This window comes from Pan paniscus, chromosome 16 (genome assembly GCF_029289425.2).
Source record: "Pan paniscus chromosome 16, NHGRI_mPanPan1-v2.0_pri, whole genome shotgun sequence".
Classification (NCBI taxonomy): Eukaryota; Metazoa; Chordata; class Mammalia; order Primates; family Hominidae; genus Pan; species Pan paniscus.
The window spans coordinates 33,475,429-33,491,387 of record NC_073265.2 but is presented as its reverse complement, the minus strand read 5'-3'; the positions used below and the strand labels follow the sequence as shown (position 1 = coordinate 33,491,387).

General features: G+C 42.2%; 1 protein-coding gene across 1 annotated transcript in view; it reads left to right on the top strand.

Annotated features, from left to right (window-relative positions):
- Window positions 1–15,959, top strand: part of FRMD5 (FERM domain containing 5) — a 417,439-nt gene that overhangs the window by 48,549 nt on the left and 352,931 nt on the right. The window lies entirely within an intron of this gene.

The following is a 15,959-nucleotide window of genomic DNA, read 5'->3' as shown; positions in this document are numbered from 1 at the left end:
AAACCCCATCTCTACTGAAAATACAAAAATTAGCTGGGCATGGTGGCATGCGCCTGTAGTCCCAGCTACTCGAGAGGGTGAGGCAGGAGAATCACTTGGACCCGGGAGGTGGAGGTTGTGGTGAGCCAAGATCATGCCACTGCACTCCAGCCTGGGTGACAGAGTGAGACTCCATCTCAAAAAAATAGAAAAAGAAAAAAAAATCACAGTACACACACAAAAAAATAAAATCAACAAAAAACAAATAAAATAACAAAACCCCCACAGTACTAATATCTCACAATTTACTATATAGTAACATTATTTCTTCTTCTTCTTCTTTTTTTTTTTTTTTGAGACGGAGTCTCCCTCTGTCACCCAGGCTGGAGTGCAGTGGCGTTATCTTGGCTCACTGCAACCTCTGCTTCCCAGGTTCCAGCAATTCTCCTGCCTCAGCCTCCCGAATAGCTGGGACCACAGGCACACGGCGCCATGCCTGGCTAATTTTTTGTATTTTAGTAGAGACAGTGTTTCACCATGTTGCCCAGGCTGGTTGCGAACTCCTGGGCTCAGACAATCCACCTGCCTTGGCCTCTCAAAGTGCTGGGATTATAGGCATGAGCCACCGCTCCCAACCACATCATTTCTTCTTAATGCATTCTTCTCATTTATGTATTGCATTATTCAAAACAATTATTGTTCCAATTTTAGTATATGTGCTGCCTAAGCAAGCTCTATTCAAAAAATTATTGAGTACTTTCTTTGGACTGCACACTCTGCTAGGAACTGGGGATTCAGGAATAACACAGACAATGTCCCTACCTACATAGGGCTCACATTCTGGTTGGTGCCTTTGAGACATTTAAAATGAATGTCAAATAGAAAAAAAAGTCTCCAAGGCATGAAGCTCTGACTACTCGGGAGAAAAAGATTAGCTAGCCAAGCAGATCTTGTCTATCTTTAGTTTTCAGACTTTGGGGATCAAATAAAAGGAAAGCAGAATAGTTTAGAACAAGAAATGAGTCATACTGGAATACAACCAGTGTAAGAAAAAACCAAAAAGCTATAATCTCTGTTTGTCTTCCTTGGAGCAGAGTTCTGCACAAGAAATCTTTTGATATAGTTGTGGGGTTACTTCCTCCTTTCTCTGAATCCTTATTAAAGCTTTTGGTAAACAGCTTTGGTTAATATAATCCTGTTTCTTTTAATGACCTTGGTTCACTCTTTAGCTATTACACACTTTCTGACTTTACTTTCATGGATAAGTTGCCATGCCCATGCAAAAATTTAGCCCAAGAATCCAAATAGACCAGATTTTTCAAGCAAAATCTTTGTTTTCTTTTCTTTTCTTTTTTTTTTTTTTCTTTTTGAGACAGAGTCTCACTCTGTTACCCAGGCTGTAGTGCAGTGGCGCGATCTCAGCTCACTGCAACCTCTGTCGCCCGGATTCAAGCAATTCTCCTGCCTCAGCCTCCTGAGTAGCTGGGATTACAGGCGCCTGCCATCGTGCCCAGCTAATTTTTGTATTTTTAGTAGAGACGGGGTTTCACCGTGTTAGGCAGGACTCGATCTCCTGACCTCGTGATCTGCCGGCCTTGGCCTCCCAAAGTGCTGGGATTACAGGCGTGAGCCACTGTGCCGGGCCCAATCTTTGTTTTCTTTCTGTTGGTACAGAGTCCTCTGAATAAAAAAGAAAAGGAAACTATGGGTAATTTTAGAATTCTTTTGGCAAGAAAAGCAATCAATATTATAAACAACACTGCCAGGCCGGGCGGATCTCCTGAGCTCAGGAGTTGGAGATCACCCTGGGCAACATGGTGAAACCCCATCTCTACTAAAATACAAAAAATTAGCTGGTCATGGTGGTGCGCACCTGTAGTTCCAGCTACTTGAGAGGCTGAGCCACAAGAATTGATCGAACCCCAAAGGGAGAGGCTGCAGTGAGCCAAGATCACACCACTGCACTTCAGCCTGGGCAATACAGTGAGACTCTGTCTCAAAACAGAACAAAACAAAAACAATACTGCTACTATTAAATAATAGGCCAGGTGCAGTGGCTCATGCCTGTAATGCCAACACTTTGGGAGGCCGAGGCAGGTGGATTACTTGAGTCCAGGTGTTTGAGACAAGCCTGGACAACATGATAAAATCCTGTTTCTACAAAATATAAAAATAAGAAAATTATCTGAGCATAGTGGCATTTGTCTGTAGTCCCAGTTACTTGGGAAGCTAAGGCAGGAGAATCACCTGAGCTCATGAGGTCAAGGCTGCAGTGAGCTGTGATTGGGCCACTGCACTCCAGCCTGCGTGACAGAGTAAGACTCTGTCTCAAAAAAAAGAAAAAAAATGCAGACATTTATTGAGCATCAGTTAAGTGAAGGAAATTAGAGAATAGATAAGGCCATAGTCCTTGGCCTTAAAAAACATGATCATTTCGTATGTCAGGTGCTAGGTACTAGCAGAGATGCAAAAGAAGTATTCAAGAGGGTTCTGGGCTGGGCGCGGTGGCTGACACCTGTAATCCCAGCACTTTGAGAGGCTGAGGTGGGCGGATCACTTGAGGTCAGGAGACCAGCCTGGCCAACATGGCGAAACACAATCTCCACAAAAAAACTACAAAAATTAGCCAGGCGTGGTGGCAGGTGCCTGTAGTCCCAGCTATTGGGGAGGCTGAGGCAGGAGAATCGCTTGAACCTGGGATGTGGAGGTTGCAGTGAGCCAAGATTGAGCCACTGCACTCCAGCCTGGGTGACAGAGCAAGACTGCGTCTCAAAAACAAAACAAAACAAAACAAAAAACCCTCCTTTCCATTGTCATGTAATTGGCTTAAGAGACATGTGAACCAATTCTGACCAACAAGTCACAGGAGGTTTGCTGGAAGCCTCTGGGAAAGGAACTTCATTGATCTTGCTGGGTGTTAAGGGGTAGAATGTAGCCTATATAGCCTGATAGTTACTGAAGATCATCTTGAGATTATGGCAGAGGAGGCTTAGAATTAAGCCTATATTACAGAAGGCAGAGGAGAGAGATGGAAAAAACGGAGGGTTTTTTTTTGAGAAAAAAGGTATCATTCTGTCACCCAGGCTGGGGTGCAAGTGGCGCAATCACGGCTCAATGCAGCCTTGACTTCCCAGGCTCAGGCAATCCTCCTGCTTCAGCCTCCTGAGTAGCTGTGACTACACATATGTGTCACCACACTGGGCTCTGAGTTCTTGATCATGTAATTTTTCCTCCGAGTTAACTAACGCTGAAGCTTTTGTGAGTCAATAAACTTTTGATTTAGGACAGTTTGAATCAGTATTGATGTTATTTGCAGAGAGCATCCTACCTGAAGCTAGGTTCCAACTTTCAAAGACACAATCTAGTTGGGGAGGCAGGATCACCATATTTCACTGGCTCTCTGATGTACTTCCTTTTCTCCATATTTTTTTGAAGGGGTGGCCTGCCCCTCCACACCTGTGGGTATTTCTAGTCCGGTGGGATGAGAGACTGAGAAAAGAAATAAGACACAGAGACAAAGTATAGAGAAACAACAGTGGGCCCCGGGGACCTGCGCTCAGCATACCAAGGTCCTGCACCGGCACCGGTCTCTGAGTTCCCTCAGTTTTTATTGATTATTATCTTCATTATTTCAGCAAAAAGGAATGTAGTAGGAGGGCAGGGTGATAATAAGGAGAAGGTCAGCAACAAACATGTGAGCAATAGAATCTACGTCATAATTAAGGGAAGGTACTATGACTGGACGTGCACGTAAGCCAGATTTCTGTTTCTCTCCACCCAAACATCTCAGTGGAGTAAAGAATAACAAGGCAGCATTGCTGTAAACATGTCTCGCCTCCCACCATAGGGTGATTTTCCTCTTATCTCAGAATTGAACAAATGTACAATTGATTTTTATACCAAGACATTAAGTTCCCAGGGGCAGGCAGGAGACAGTGGCCTTCCTCTATCTCAACTGCAAGAGACTTTCCTCTTTTACTAATCCACCCCAGCACAGACCCTTTACGAGTGTCAGGCTGGAGGACGGTCAGGTCTTTCTCATTCCATGAGGCCATATTTCAGACTATCACATGGGGAGAAACCTTGGACAATACCCCGCTTTCAAGGGCAGAGGTCTCTGCAGCTTTCCACAGCGCATTGTGCCCCTGGTTTATTGAGACTAGAGAATGGCAATGACTTTTACCAAGTATACTACTTGTAAACATTTTGTTAACAAGGCACGTCCTGCACAGCCGTAGATCCCTTAAACCTTGATTTCATACAACACATGTTTTTGTGAGCTCCAGGTTGGGTCAAAGTGGTTGAGGCAAAGCTACAAATTAACAACATCTCAGCAAAGCAATTATTTAAAATACAGGTCTTTTTCAAAATGGAGTCTCTTATGTCTTTCCTTTCTACATAGACACAGTAACAGTCTGATCTCTCTTTCTTTTCCCTACATCTTTTAGCATCTCTGAGATGGGGGTATGTTTCTGAAATCAGAGTATAAAATCATAAAATTATTCTTACTCCTTACTCAAGCAGCAGCCTTTCTTTTTTTCTTTCTTTCTTTTTTTTTTTTTTTTTGGAGATGGAGCCTCACTCTGTCACCCAGGCCTCAGCCTCCCAAGTAGCTGGGATTACAGGTGCCCGACACCATGCCTGGCTAATTTTTGTATGTTTAGTAGAGACGGGGTTTCACCATGTTGGCCAGGCTGGTCTCGAACTCCCGACCTCAGGTGATATGCCTGCCTCGGCCTCCCAAAGTGCTGGGATTACAGGCATAAGCCACCACGCCCCAAGCAGCAGCCTTTTCATAGTTGTCAATGCCTATGCATGTGTGCATGACCTTGGTCATACTGTTCAGTTGATATTGCTTTAAGTTATAGGCACTGTTTGAAATACAGGTATTAAGCTTAATCACCATTTAAAATTAATCATGATTGCATCATGATTCAGAATTGAAATGAAAGTTTATTCTGTCTTCAGAAACGCCCAGAAACAGCAGCAAAACATACATTGATATAAGTATAGGAAATATTCATCCTTGGAGGAATTACCACAATTCCATACTTTCTTGCAAATACTTTATGCAGGAACTAGGAAAAGAAGACACCCACAAGTTTATGGAACTGTGTTATATTCTGTTACTGAGATGCATGCAGAAGGAATGCCATTCACACATCAAACAATGCACCTGAAAGCAAGAAGAAAAAATGCCAAATCCCTCAGAATACATGTAAGAAATTTCAAGGTCATGATAGGTTTGTGTTATTGCATCACACAGGACTGTCATTAAAGCATTGTGCCATAGAAAATGGAAACATTATCAGGTGCCTTTTGCTTATAGGAAACTAATTGCCAAATTGGTCTTTTAGGCAGATGTGGTCACACCAGTTGTTTATGAGAATTTATTTTCCTGAACTAGAAGAAGAGTTTTAAATAATTTGATCTTGTTGATTTTATTTTTGAAGGCCAGATCAACTTCTTTTCTTTGAATAATTGAGGCATTTTGCTCTTTTTTAAAAATTATTATACTCTAAGTTCTAGGGTACATGTGCACAATGTGCAGGTTTGATACATAGGTATACATGTGTCATGTTTGTTTGCTGCCCCAATCAACTCATCATTTACATTAGGTATGTCTCTAATGCTATTCCTCTCCCAGCTCCCCACCCCACTGACAGGCCCCAGCGTGTGATGTTCCCTGCCCTGTGTCCAAGTGATTTCCTTGTTCAATTCCCACCTATGAGTGAGAACATGCAGTGTTTGGTTTTCTGTCCTTGTAATAGTTTGCTCAGAATGATGGTTTCCAGCTTCATCCATGTCTCTGCAAAGGACATGAACTCATCCTTTTTTATAGCTGCATAGTATTCCATAGTGTATATGTGCCACATTTTCTTAATCCAGTCTATCATTGATGGACATTTGGGTTGGTTCCAAGTCTTTGCTATTGTGAATAGCGCTGCAATAAACATACGTGTGCATGTGTCTTTATAGTAGCACGATTTATAATCCTTTGAATATATACCCAGTAATGGGACGGCTGGGTCAAATGGTAATTCCAGTTCTAGATCCTTGAGGAATCGCCACACTGTCTTCCACAATGGTTGAACTAATTTACACTCCCACCAACAGTGTAAAAGCGTTCCTATTTCTCCACATCCTCTCCAGCATCTGTTGTTTCCTGACTTTTTAATGATCGCCATTCTAACTGGCATGAGATGGTATCTCATTGTGGTTTTGATTTGCATTTTTCTGATGACCAGTGATGAGCATTTTTTCTTGTGTCTGTTGGCTGCATAGATGTCTTTTTTAGAGAAGTGTCTGTTCATATCCTTTGCCCACTTTTTGATGGGGTTGTTTGTTTGTTTCTTGTACATTTGTTTAAGTTCTTTGTAGATTCTGGATATTAGCCCTTTGTCAGATGGGTAGATTGCAAAAATTTTCTCCCATTCTATAGGTTGCCTGTTCACTCTGATGGTAGTTTCTTTTGCTGTGCAGAAGCTCCTTAGTTTAATTAGATCCCATTTGTCAATTTTGGCTTTTGTTGTCATTGCTTTTGGTGTTTCAGTCATGAAGTCCTTGCCCATGCCTATGTCCTGAATGGTATTGCCTAGGTTTTCTTCTAGGGTTTTTATGGTTTTAGATCTAACATTTAAGTCTTTAATCCATCTCGAATTAATTTTTGTATAAGGTGTAAGGAAGGGATCCAGATTCAGCGTTCTACATATGGCCAGCCAGTTTTCCCAGCACTATTTATTACATAGGGAATCCTTTCCCCATTTCTTGTTTTTGTCAGGTTTGTCAAAGATCAGATGGTTTTAGATGTATGGTGTTATTTCTGAGGCCTCTGTTCTGTTCCATTTGTCTGTGTATCTGTTTTGATACCAGTACCATGTTGTTTTGGTTACTGTAGGCTTGTAGTATAGTTTGAAGTTAGGTAGCGTGATGCCTCCAGCTTTGTTCTTTTGGCTTAGGATTGACTTGGCAATGCGGGCTCTTTTTTGGTTCCACATGAACTTTAAAGCAGTTTTTTCCAAAGGCATTTTGCTCTTTAAGTGAAATCACCAGCACTGTTATTGGAGATACTGTTATTTAGCCCTGGTAAAAACCTGTTTCAAAAAGATAACCACTCTAGCCATGTGTAATGGTGCACACCTGTAATCCCAGCTACTTGGGAGGATAAGACAGGAGAGTTGCTTGAGCCCAGAAGTTTGAGGCTGTAGTACACAATGATAGTGCTTGTGAATAGCCACTGTACTCCAGCTTGGGCAACATAGTGAGATCTCATCTCTCAAATAAAGAAAAAAGAAAGAAGAAAACCACACTAACTTTGGAACTTGCACCTTTGGAATAAACTTAGCTGGATGGATCCTATATTCTTCTGCAATTAGCATCTGTAATATCCATAGCATAATCCACATTTTTTCTGGAAATACTTGCATGCGGCAGGATAGAAGTTTCCTAATCTCTTGTGTGTTTTAAGTGTTTATAGACATATTTAGAGCATAGAGAGACTGCTGTCTGTAAATAGATCTGCTTCTCTAAACAGTCCCTAAATGATCTCTCTGCCTCTTTCCTTGTCTTTCACTTAATTCTATAAGATGCAAAATGTCCTTTATAAAGCCTGATTTGGTTCTACTGCCTGAAGAATAGCATGCAGACTCCTCAGTCTGATATTCAGTTTGATAATGTCAGCCTATATTTCTAATTTTATTTTGTACCATACTCTTTCACATATTCTATACCTCAGTCGCATTAGAGGGCTTGCCTTTGCCCAAACCTACTTACAGTCTCTTATCTCCATATCTTTCCTTATGGTAGTTTCTCCTTGTGAAATCCTTTCCCATCATCTGTCTCTTCCTTTTGGAGTCCTTCCCATCCTTCGTGGCCCAGCTCAAGTAGTGCTATTTTACATCTCCTTATTGAGGGTTAATGCCTCTCTCTCTTATTTTCCTATTATTTTCATTGCATGTGTTGTGTCACTACTACACTTGGTTTATCTTGTATTCAAATTAAGAGTGATTTGTAAATATGTTTGCTCTACTGGACTTGGGCTCCTAAGAGCAGTGACCAAATTTTTCACTAATTTTAGTCATTCGATAATGAATGGGGTTAGTCACTGTGTTAAATACTCTCATGAAGCTTCTAGTCAATAAGGAAAGCCAGACATTAACGAATAATTACAACTGTGTTGAATATGGTGACAGAAAGGTAAGTTTTAATAGGAGCATATTAGAAGGGAACATAATTTAGTCTGAGTAGTTGGGGAAAGCTTCCAGGAAAAAGTAACACTTAAACTGAGATTTAAAGGATAGTACCAGCCTGGTGCTTTGGCTCATGCGTGTAATCCCAGCATTTTGGGAGGCTGGGGTGGGAGAACTGCCTGAGCTCAGGAGTTCGAGAACAGACTGGGCAACATAGCAAAGGCTTGTCTTTACTAAAAAAACTAAAAAATAATAAAAAATTAGTTGGGCATGGTGGTGTATGCCTATAGTCCCAGCTACCAGGAAGGTTGAGGTGGAAGGATTGCTTGAGCCTGGAAGATAGAGGCTGCAGTGAGCCATCATTGCACCACTGCACTCCCACCTGGGCTACAGAGCAAGACCCTGTGTCAAAAACAAACACACAAACAAACAAATAAACAATAAAAAAAAGTAGGAACCAAAAAGATGAAAATGGGAAGGGAATTGAAAGAGGACAGAAACAGGACAGGAACAGTATCTAAGAAAGCTAAGACTTTAGAAATAATGACATGTTCTTAGTACTGAAAAAAGTCAAGGTTGTGGGAATTTAATAAATGAGGAGGAAAGTGGCACCATGTGAGCCTGTAGAAGCAGACAGCGGCTGAATCACGCTGTCCTAAGAATTTATGATTTTATCCTAGGGGCAGTAGGAAGTAATTGGAGGTTTTAATAAGGGAAATGAGGAGGTCAGAATTATGTTTGTAAAAGCACATGTTGGCTTGGCGCGGGGCTCCAGCCTGTAATCCCAGCACTTTTGGAGGCCGAGGTGGGTGGATCACAGATCAAGAGATAGAGACCATCCTGGCCAACAGAATAGGCAGGAGAATCACTTGAACCCGGGAGGCAAAGGTTGCAGTGAGCTGAGATGGTGCCACTGAACTCCAGCCTGGGCGACAGCGTGAGACTCTGTCTCAAAAAAATAAAAATAAAAAAATAAAAGCACATGTTTGCTGCAATATGAATATATGTGAGACACAAGAGTTTGTTATTTGTTTATTTTGGTGGGAGGTGGTTTTATTTGTTGTTTGCAATTATTCAGGCAAGAGACAGTGGTAACTTAGACCCTTAGATATTTGCATCCCCTACAAGGTCGAGTACAAGTGTTTGTTTCCAGTGTCATTAATAAATGTTTTTTGAACTGAAGTAAATTAATTGGCTCATAAGTATAAACTCCAAGACACTACAGTCATCAGGAACAAACACTTTTATTTTTTTTTTTTTTGAGATGGAGTCTCGTTCTGTCACCCAGGCTGGAATGCAGTGGTGTGATCTCAGCTCACTGCAAACTCCGCCTCCCAGATTCAAGCGATTCTCCTGCCTCAGCCTCCCGAGTAGCTGGGATTACAGGCACATGCCACCATGCCTGGCTACTTTTTTTTTTTTTTTTTTTGAGACAGAGTTTCCCTCTTTTGCCCAGGCTGGAGTACAATGGCGCCATCCCGGCTCACCGCAACCTCCGCCTCCCACGTTCAAGAGATTCTCCTGCCTCACCCTCCCTAGTAGCTGGGATTAGAGGCATGTGCTACCATGCCCAGCTAATTTTGTATTTTTTCAGTAGGGTTTCTCCATGTTGACCTGGCTGGTTTCGAACTCCTGACCTCAGGTGATCTGCCCACCTCAGCCTCCCAAAGCGCTGGGATTACAGGTGTGAGCCACCGCGCCTGGCCTAATTTTTGTATTTTTAGTAGAGACAGAGTTTTGCCATCTTGGCCAGGCTGGTCTCAAACTCCTGATCTCAGGTTATCCACCCGCCTCAGCCTCCCAAAGTTCTGGGATTACAGGTGTGAGCCACCCTGCCCGGCCATGGATCAAACACTTTTCTTTTTTTGAGACAGAGTCTCGCTCTGTCACCCAGGCTGGAGTGCAGCGGCGTGATCTCAGCTCACTGCAACCTTCGCCTCCCAGGTTCAAGCGATTCTCCTGCCCCAGCCTCCTGAGTAGCAGGGGGAACAAACACTTTTAAATACCTGGGCATTCTTCTCCAAGTGACCTCAGGTCTGTGATTCCAGGTTTCACTAAGTCCAGAGCAAATAATAATTTCTTCTCTAGTGGTCCCTGAAGATCCTGGATCAGGAAGAAAACGCTGTAACTAAAACTACTGCCAGTCTCATTTTACAGGAAACTTCTCTATAAACGTCACTTGTTAAGTACTGGTGGAAATGACATTCCTTTCAGTTCAAGAAAGGAAGCTCATTCTTTCTCATTAGTTGCCTCCTGCTTTGGTTGCTAATGTTTCAATGTATGCAAATAAAATCTCTCCCTTACCTTACTTCATAAAACAACAGGTTATGCTTTTAATTTTTTGTGAGGTTAGAAAATCAGTCTAGGTGTAATATTTGGTAATCTTGTGTCAGATTACTTTTATGCTTAGTAATTTTTAAAATTTTCAAGATAGCCATTTATCATCAAAATGGGAAGTGTGTGCGGGTATGAATAAGCACGATTAAAGAAAACAGGCCATGGCCGGGTGCAATGGCTCATGCCTGTAATCTCAGCACTTTGGGGGGCCGAGGTAGGTGGATCACTTGAGGCCAGGATTTCGAGACTAGCCTGGCCAACATGGTGAAACCCTGTCTCTACTAAAAAAATATAAAAAATTAGCCGGGCATGGTGGCGCATGCTTGTAGTCCCAGCTACTCAGGAGGCTGAGGCAGGAGAATCGCTTGAACCCAGGAGACAGAGGTTGCAGTGAGCCAGGATCGTGCCATTGCACTCCAGCCTTGGCAACAAGAGTGAAACTCCATCTCAAAAAAGAAAAGGAAAGAACAGATGAGCAGATATTTAAGGAAAATAGCTAGTTATGAAGCATAATTATTCAGGACAGCTGTGAGACACACATGCGCGCGCACACACACACACACACTCACCTCTTCTTTCAGATACCAAATAGAGACATGATTAAGTTTCTTTTCAGTGTGACAAAGCAAAGTTGATCCCATTTCCTTCAAACCTACTCGGTTTTCTTATCTATAAAATGGAGATAATACTGTTTACTTCATGAAGCTGTAAGGATTAAATATGTTATATAAAATAACAAGTAAGTACAGTAAATGTTTAATCAATTAAATAATACATAGAAAAAATACTAAGATACTCTACATATCTAGACGCCTTCGCCGCACAACCTTAAAGACTTGATATTATTAGGAATGTTTACATTATGGATTGGACTAAGGGACATTTTTAGACAAACTTGAAGTAGTTGCAATTAGTCTTTGGTTCACCTTCCTGCCCCTTTGTGTTCAGGTTTATCCTCTTCTGTATTCACATTCCTGGTGTCCACATGATGGTTTCTAATTGCTTGTTGCTTTCCTTTTTGCAGTCTATTCAGAACTTATTTCTCTGAAAGTATTTCATGACACAGTGTACTCCAAAACGAGGTGTCTTTTTTTCTAACTCTGTTTTTTCTTTTTGAGGCAGAGTTTTGCTCTTGTTGCCCAGGCTAGAGTGCAATGGCACGACCTCAGCCTTCTGCAACCTCCACCTCCCAGGTTCAAGCAATTCTCCTTCCTCAGACTCCTCAGTAGCTGGGACTACAGGTGCACATCACCACGTCTGGCTAATTTTTTTGTATTTTTGGTAGATACAGGGTTTCACCATGTTGGCCAGGCTTGTCTCAAACTCCTGACCTCAAGTGATTCGCCCACCTTGGCCTCCTGAAGTGCTGGAATTACAGGTATGAGCCACCACACTCGGCCATTTCTAACTCTGTTTAAACTTTCGACCTCTTCAAAAGGCTCAACTTAGCTAGGCGTTAGGAAGCAAGTGCTCTTACTAAGCTAATTTGAATCAAAGCATTTGGTTAATTTAATCTTTACGCATATTTACAGTTGAGAAAGGACAGTCATTAACCCCAGTGACAATGATTTTGTAGTGGAATTTTAGGCTCTGTAAAGGAGATGTTTTTTAGGTCAGGCAATAATTTAACTGGCAGTAATTCTCAATCTTAGTTGCATTTTGGAATAATTTGAGAAGCTTTTAAAAGATGCCTATTGCCGAGACCCACCCCCAGAGAGTCTAATATAATTGTTCTGGGGTGAGGATCAGAAAGTGGAATTTTTAAAGCTCCCCAGATGGATTCTAATGTGCAGCTATGTTTAAGAACTGTCAGGTTAGAATAACCCTGTTTTGATTTAACCTCATTACTAAAAGGTTTTCATTTTTCTATTATGTGAGTCACGTACACATTGATTACTATACCTGATAAAAGAAGGTTGGGAAAAGTTTAATGGGACAATATAGAGCATTAATTGTAATTTAAGTGTCATCAAATTCACCTCCCACATTTTACTAATGAAGAAAAAAATTCAAATGGTTAAACTTACAGAGATAGTTAGAGGTGGAGCCAGGGCAAACTTTAAATGACTTAAACAATAGAATATTTTTTAGGATATATTAAAATATCCTAGATTTTTTTTCACTTTTTGAAATTTAATTTAATTAATTTTCTAATGGGCTAAATTTATTTTAAAATAAGAGTCATTCATGCAAATGGCAAAATTCAAACAATTCAAAAAAGTACAAAGTAGAAAAGCACAGGTTAAGGCCGGGCGCGGTGGCTCATGCCTGTAATCCCAGCACTTTGGGAGGCTGACGCGGGTGGATTACCTGAGGTCAGGAGTTCGAGACCAGCCTGGCCAACATGGTGAAACCCCGTCTCTACCCAAAATACAAAAATTAGCTGGGCGTGGTGGCAGTTGCCTGTAATCCCAGCTACTCCGGAGGCTGAGGCGGGAGAATTGCTTGAACCTGGGAGGTAGAGGTTGCAGTGAGTCGAGATAGTGCCATTGCACTCCAGCCTGGGGGACAAGAGTGAGACTGCCTCTCCAAAAAAAAGAAAAAAAGAAAAAAAAAGCAGAGGTTACTTTTCTTTGTTGCCATTTCTGCCACAAAGAATATAACTATTGTCTTCCACAAGGCGGCAGTATTGCTTACTCTTCAACAATCTCCCCATGGCCAGACAGTGATTGCCAGAGTCGACTATGAATATTCAAGTCATTCTCCCAGTGACTGAATCAGTCCCCGGTACTGAAATGCCAGGTCAAAGCCAGATTCCCGTCATGAGAAAAACCAAAAGTGAACAAAGAACTGCACCAGATTGAGCTGTAACTGTGTGGATAAACAGTAGGAAATAGGTTAGGGACGGAGAGAACCAAAGGAAGCACAGGGCAGTGGGTTGCCGCCCAGAAAACTTCTATCAATTTCCTATCTCCATGGAGGAACTGCAACAGCTAGGGTCAGTTTTGAGAAAGCGTGCATCCAATTGTGTCATGCACAGAATTTTCTCTTTACAATGAACCGGACCCAGTCAATTCAAGGGTTTCCACAGTATCCCTCATGGCTCCAGAAGTCTCTAGGCCACCAGAAAAGACCTGGATCTTTCAATAGTGCCCTTCCCCAAAAAGAGTTGGGGAGATCATGTTTGAGTTTCCCAACCTTGTAGATTTCCAGCAGGAACAGGTGATAAAAAGCACAGATGGTCCTGTTTTGGTCATTAAATTCTAGCGACATATGGTGAGGAGAATGCTTTTTAGACTTTCTATGTGAGATCACATATCTACTGGAATAAAACGTTTGTTACTGGTGACATCTTTAGGATCCTGAGAGAATGACCCTTCTCTGTGACATTCAATAATATGCTTCTCCATGACCTAGGAGAGGACAGAACTGAAGAAAGTAGTAAGTGATGGAATTGTAGAAAGGAAAACTCTTCGTCTCCTCAATCCTTGAGATCATTGCAGCAGGGATAGGGGCAGGGGCAGAAGCAGAGGCAAGGAATGGACTATGACAGAAAAGGTTTGTGTGAGGGACAGTTACTAAGAGTGAAGCTTTGTTCCCAAGGTAAACCCAGACAAACCACAGAGAAAGAAGTATGTGGGAAACACATTATGGAATTTGCAAGATACGTCTCTAATTATTATGGATCTATTGTGATGTGATCTACTGTTTGGGGTCCTTCAAAGTAATGGGTATAGAGCCTAGAACACAGGACCAAGAACCAGCTTTTTTTTTTTTTTTTTTCTAATCAAGAGTCTTTCTAAAAGCTGCTGAGCTCTTAGACCAACTTTGTAGTTTAGACAGTCTTTTGGTAACTAATGGGAATTGTTGTACCTAATTACAACAATGGAGAGAAATACCATACTAAATACTTTGAGTCATAATGTCAATCAGTTTAAGTTAAATCCTTACTTTCCACAAGCATTATTTCTTTTTTTTTGAGATGGAGTCTCGCTCTGTCCCCCAGGCTGGAGTGCAGTGGCGGGATCTCAGCTCACTGCAAGCTCTGCCTTCCGGGTTCACACCATTCTCCTGCCTCAGCCTCCCGAGGAGCTGAGACAACAGGCGCCTGCCACCATGCCTGGCTACTTTTTTGTATTTTTAATAGAGACGGGGTTTCACCGTGTTAGCCAGGATGGTCTCGATCTCCTGACCTCGTGATCCGCCCGCCTCGGCCTCCCAAAGTGCTGAGATTACAGGCGTGAGCCACTGCGACCAGCCAGCATTATTTCTTTTAGTGACCCCTGGCTACTTCTAAATGATGTGCCTGATTTCAACTATGAATTTCCACTTTTTTTTTCCGTGCTGTATCCAAACTTCATTCTGGATTACAGTACTTGGCAATATGTCCAATGATCATGGTTTGTAACGGGAAAAATCCTGGCTATTGCCTTCATAAGGCTTAGACATCTTACATAGTCCTGGCAGAACTTTTATTGATAAACAAAAACAACAACAAAAACCCAGGATGTTGACCTGCATTTTCTAGGTTTGAAGCTAAAACAAATTTTGCACAGGCTATATAATTTAGTCAATGGGCACTCCCAAACCTCAGACTGGAAATATGAAACCCGGTTAAAAGCCAATAAAGAAAACCTGATGTGATCCCAGAGCTAATTAGGAGAATCTACTAAAAGCATTCTTGTTAATAATGCAAGTGCTGGGCTCGTTGTCACAGTGTTAGAAGAACCGTAACTGTGTTCTCTCTCTCTCTCTCTCTTTTTTTTTTTGAGACGGAGTCTGGCTCTGTTGCCCAGGCTGGAGTGGAGTGGTGCGATCTCGGCTCACTGAAAGCTCCGCCTCCCGGCTTCACGCCATTCTCCCGCCTCAGCCTCCTGAGTAGCTGGGACTATAGGCACCAACCACCATGCCCGGCTAATTTTGTTTTTGTATTTTTAGTGGAGACGGGGTTTCACCGTGTTAGCCAGGATGGTCTCGATCTCCTGACCTCATGATCCGACTGCCTCGGCCACCCAAAGTGCTGGGATTACAGACATGAGCCACCACACCCAGCCACTGTGCCCTCTTAATTCCACCTCAATTTTAAGTGAAAGATGGGCATAAAAATCAGAAGGAAATAGCATTGCCAGTGCCATGTTATGCCCTACCTTGGTCTGGAGCCAGGTGCACGATAACCAGAAGATCAGCTCTTACTGGCCAATGGGAGTGTTTATGTTTCTTAATCACAGTGGACATGTCTGAGAGACTGCCGGCTCTAGTAGATTGCTCACTGATACCTGGTTCCTCTTCATGTGGAAAGATCACAATAACCTGTCCTGTTGAGCTCAGATGTCACCATGTGAGTTGCTTTGGCCATTGAAATGTGAGTGGAAGCTCTGGGGGTTCCTCTGGCAGAAGTTTTAAGAGCCAGAGCATGCTTTTTCATGGTCTGCTTTTCCTCTGCCATGGTTACCAATAACATTCCAGACAGAAGTTGCTCTGGCAGTCTGGGTGCCAAAGTGAAAATAATGATGG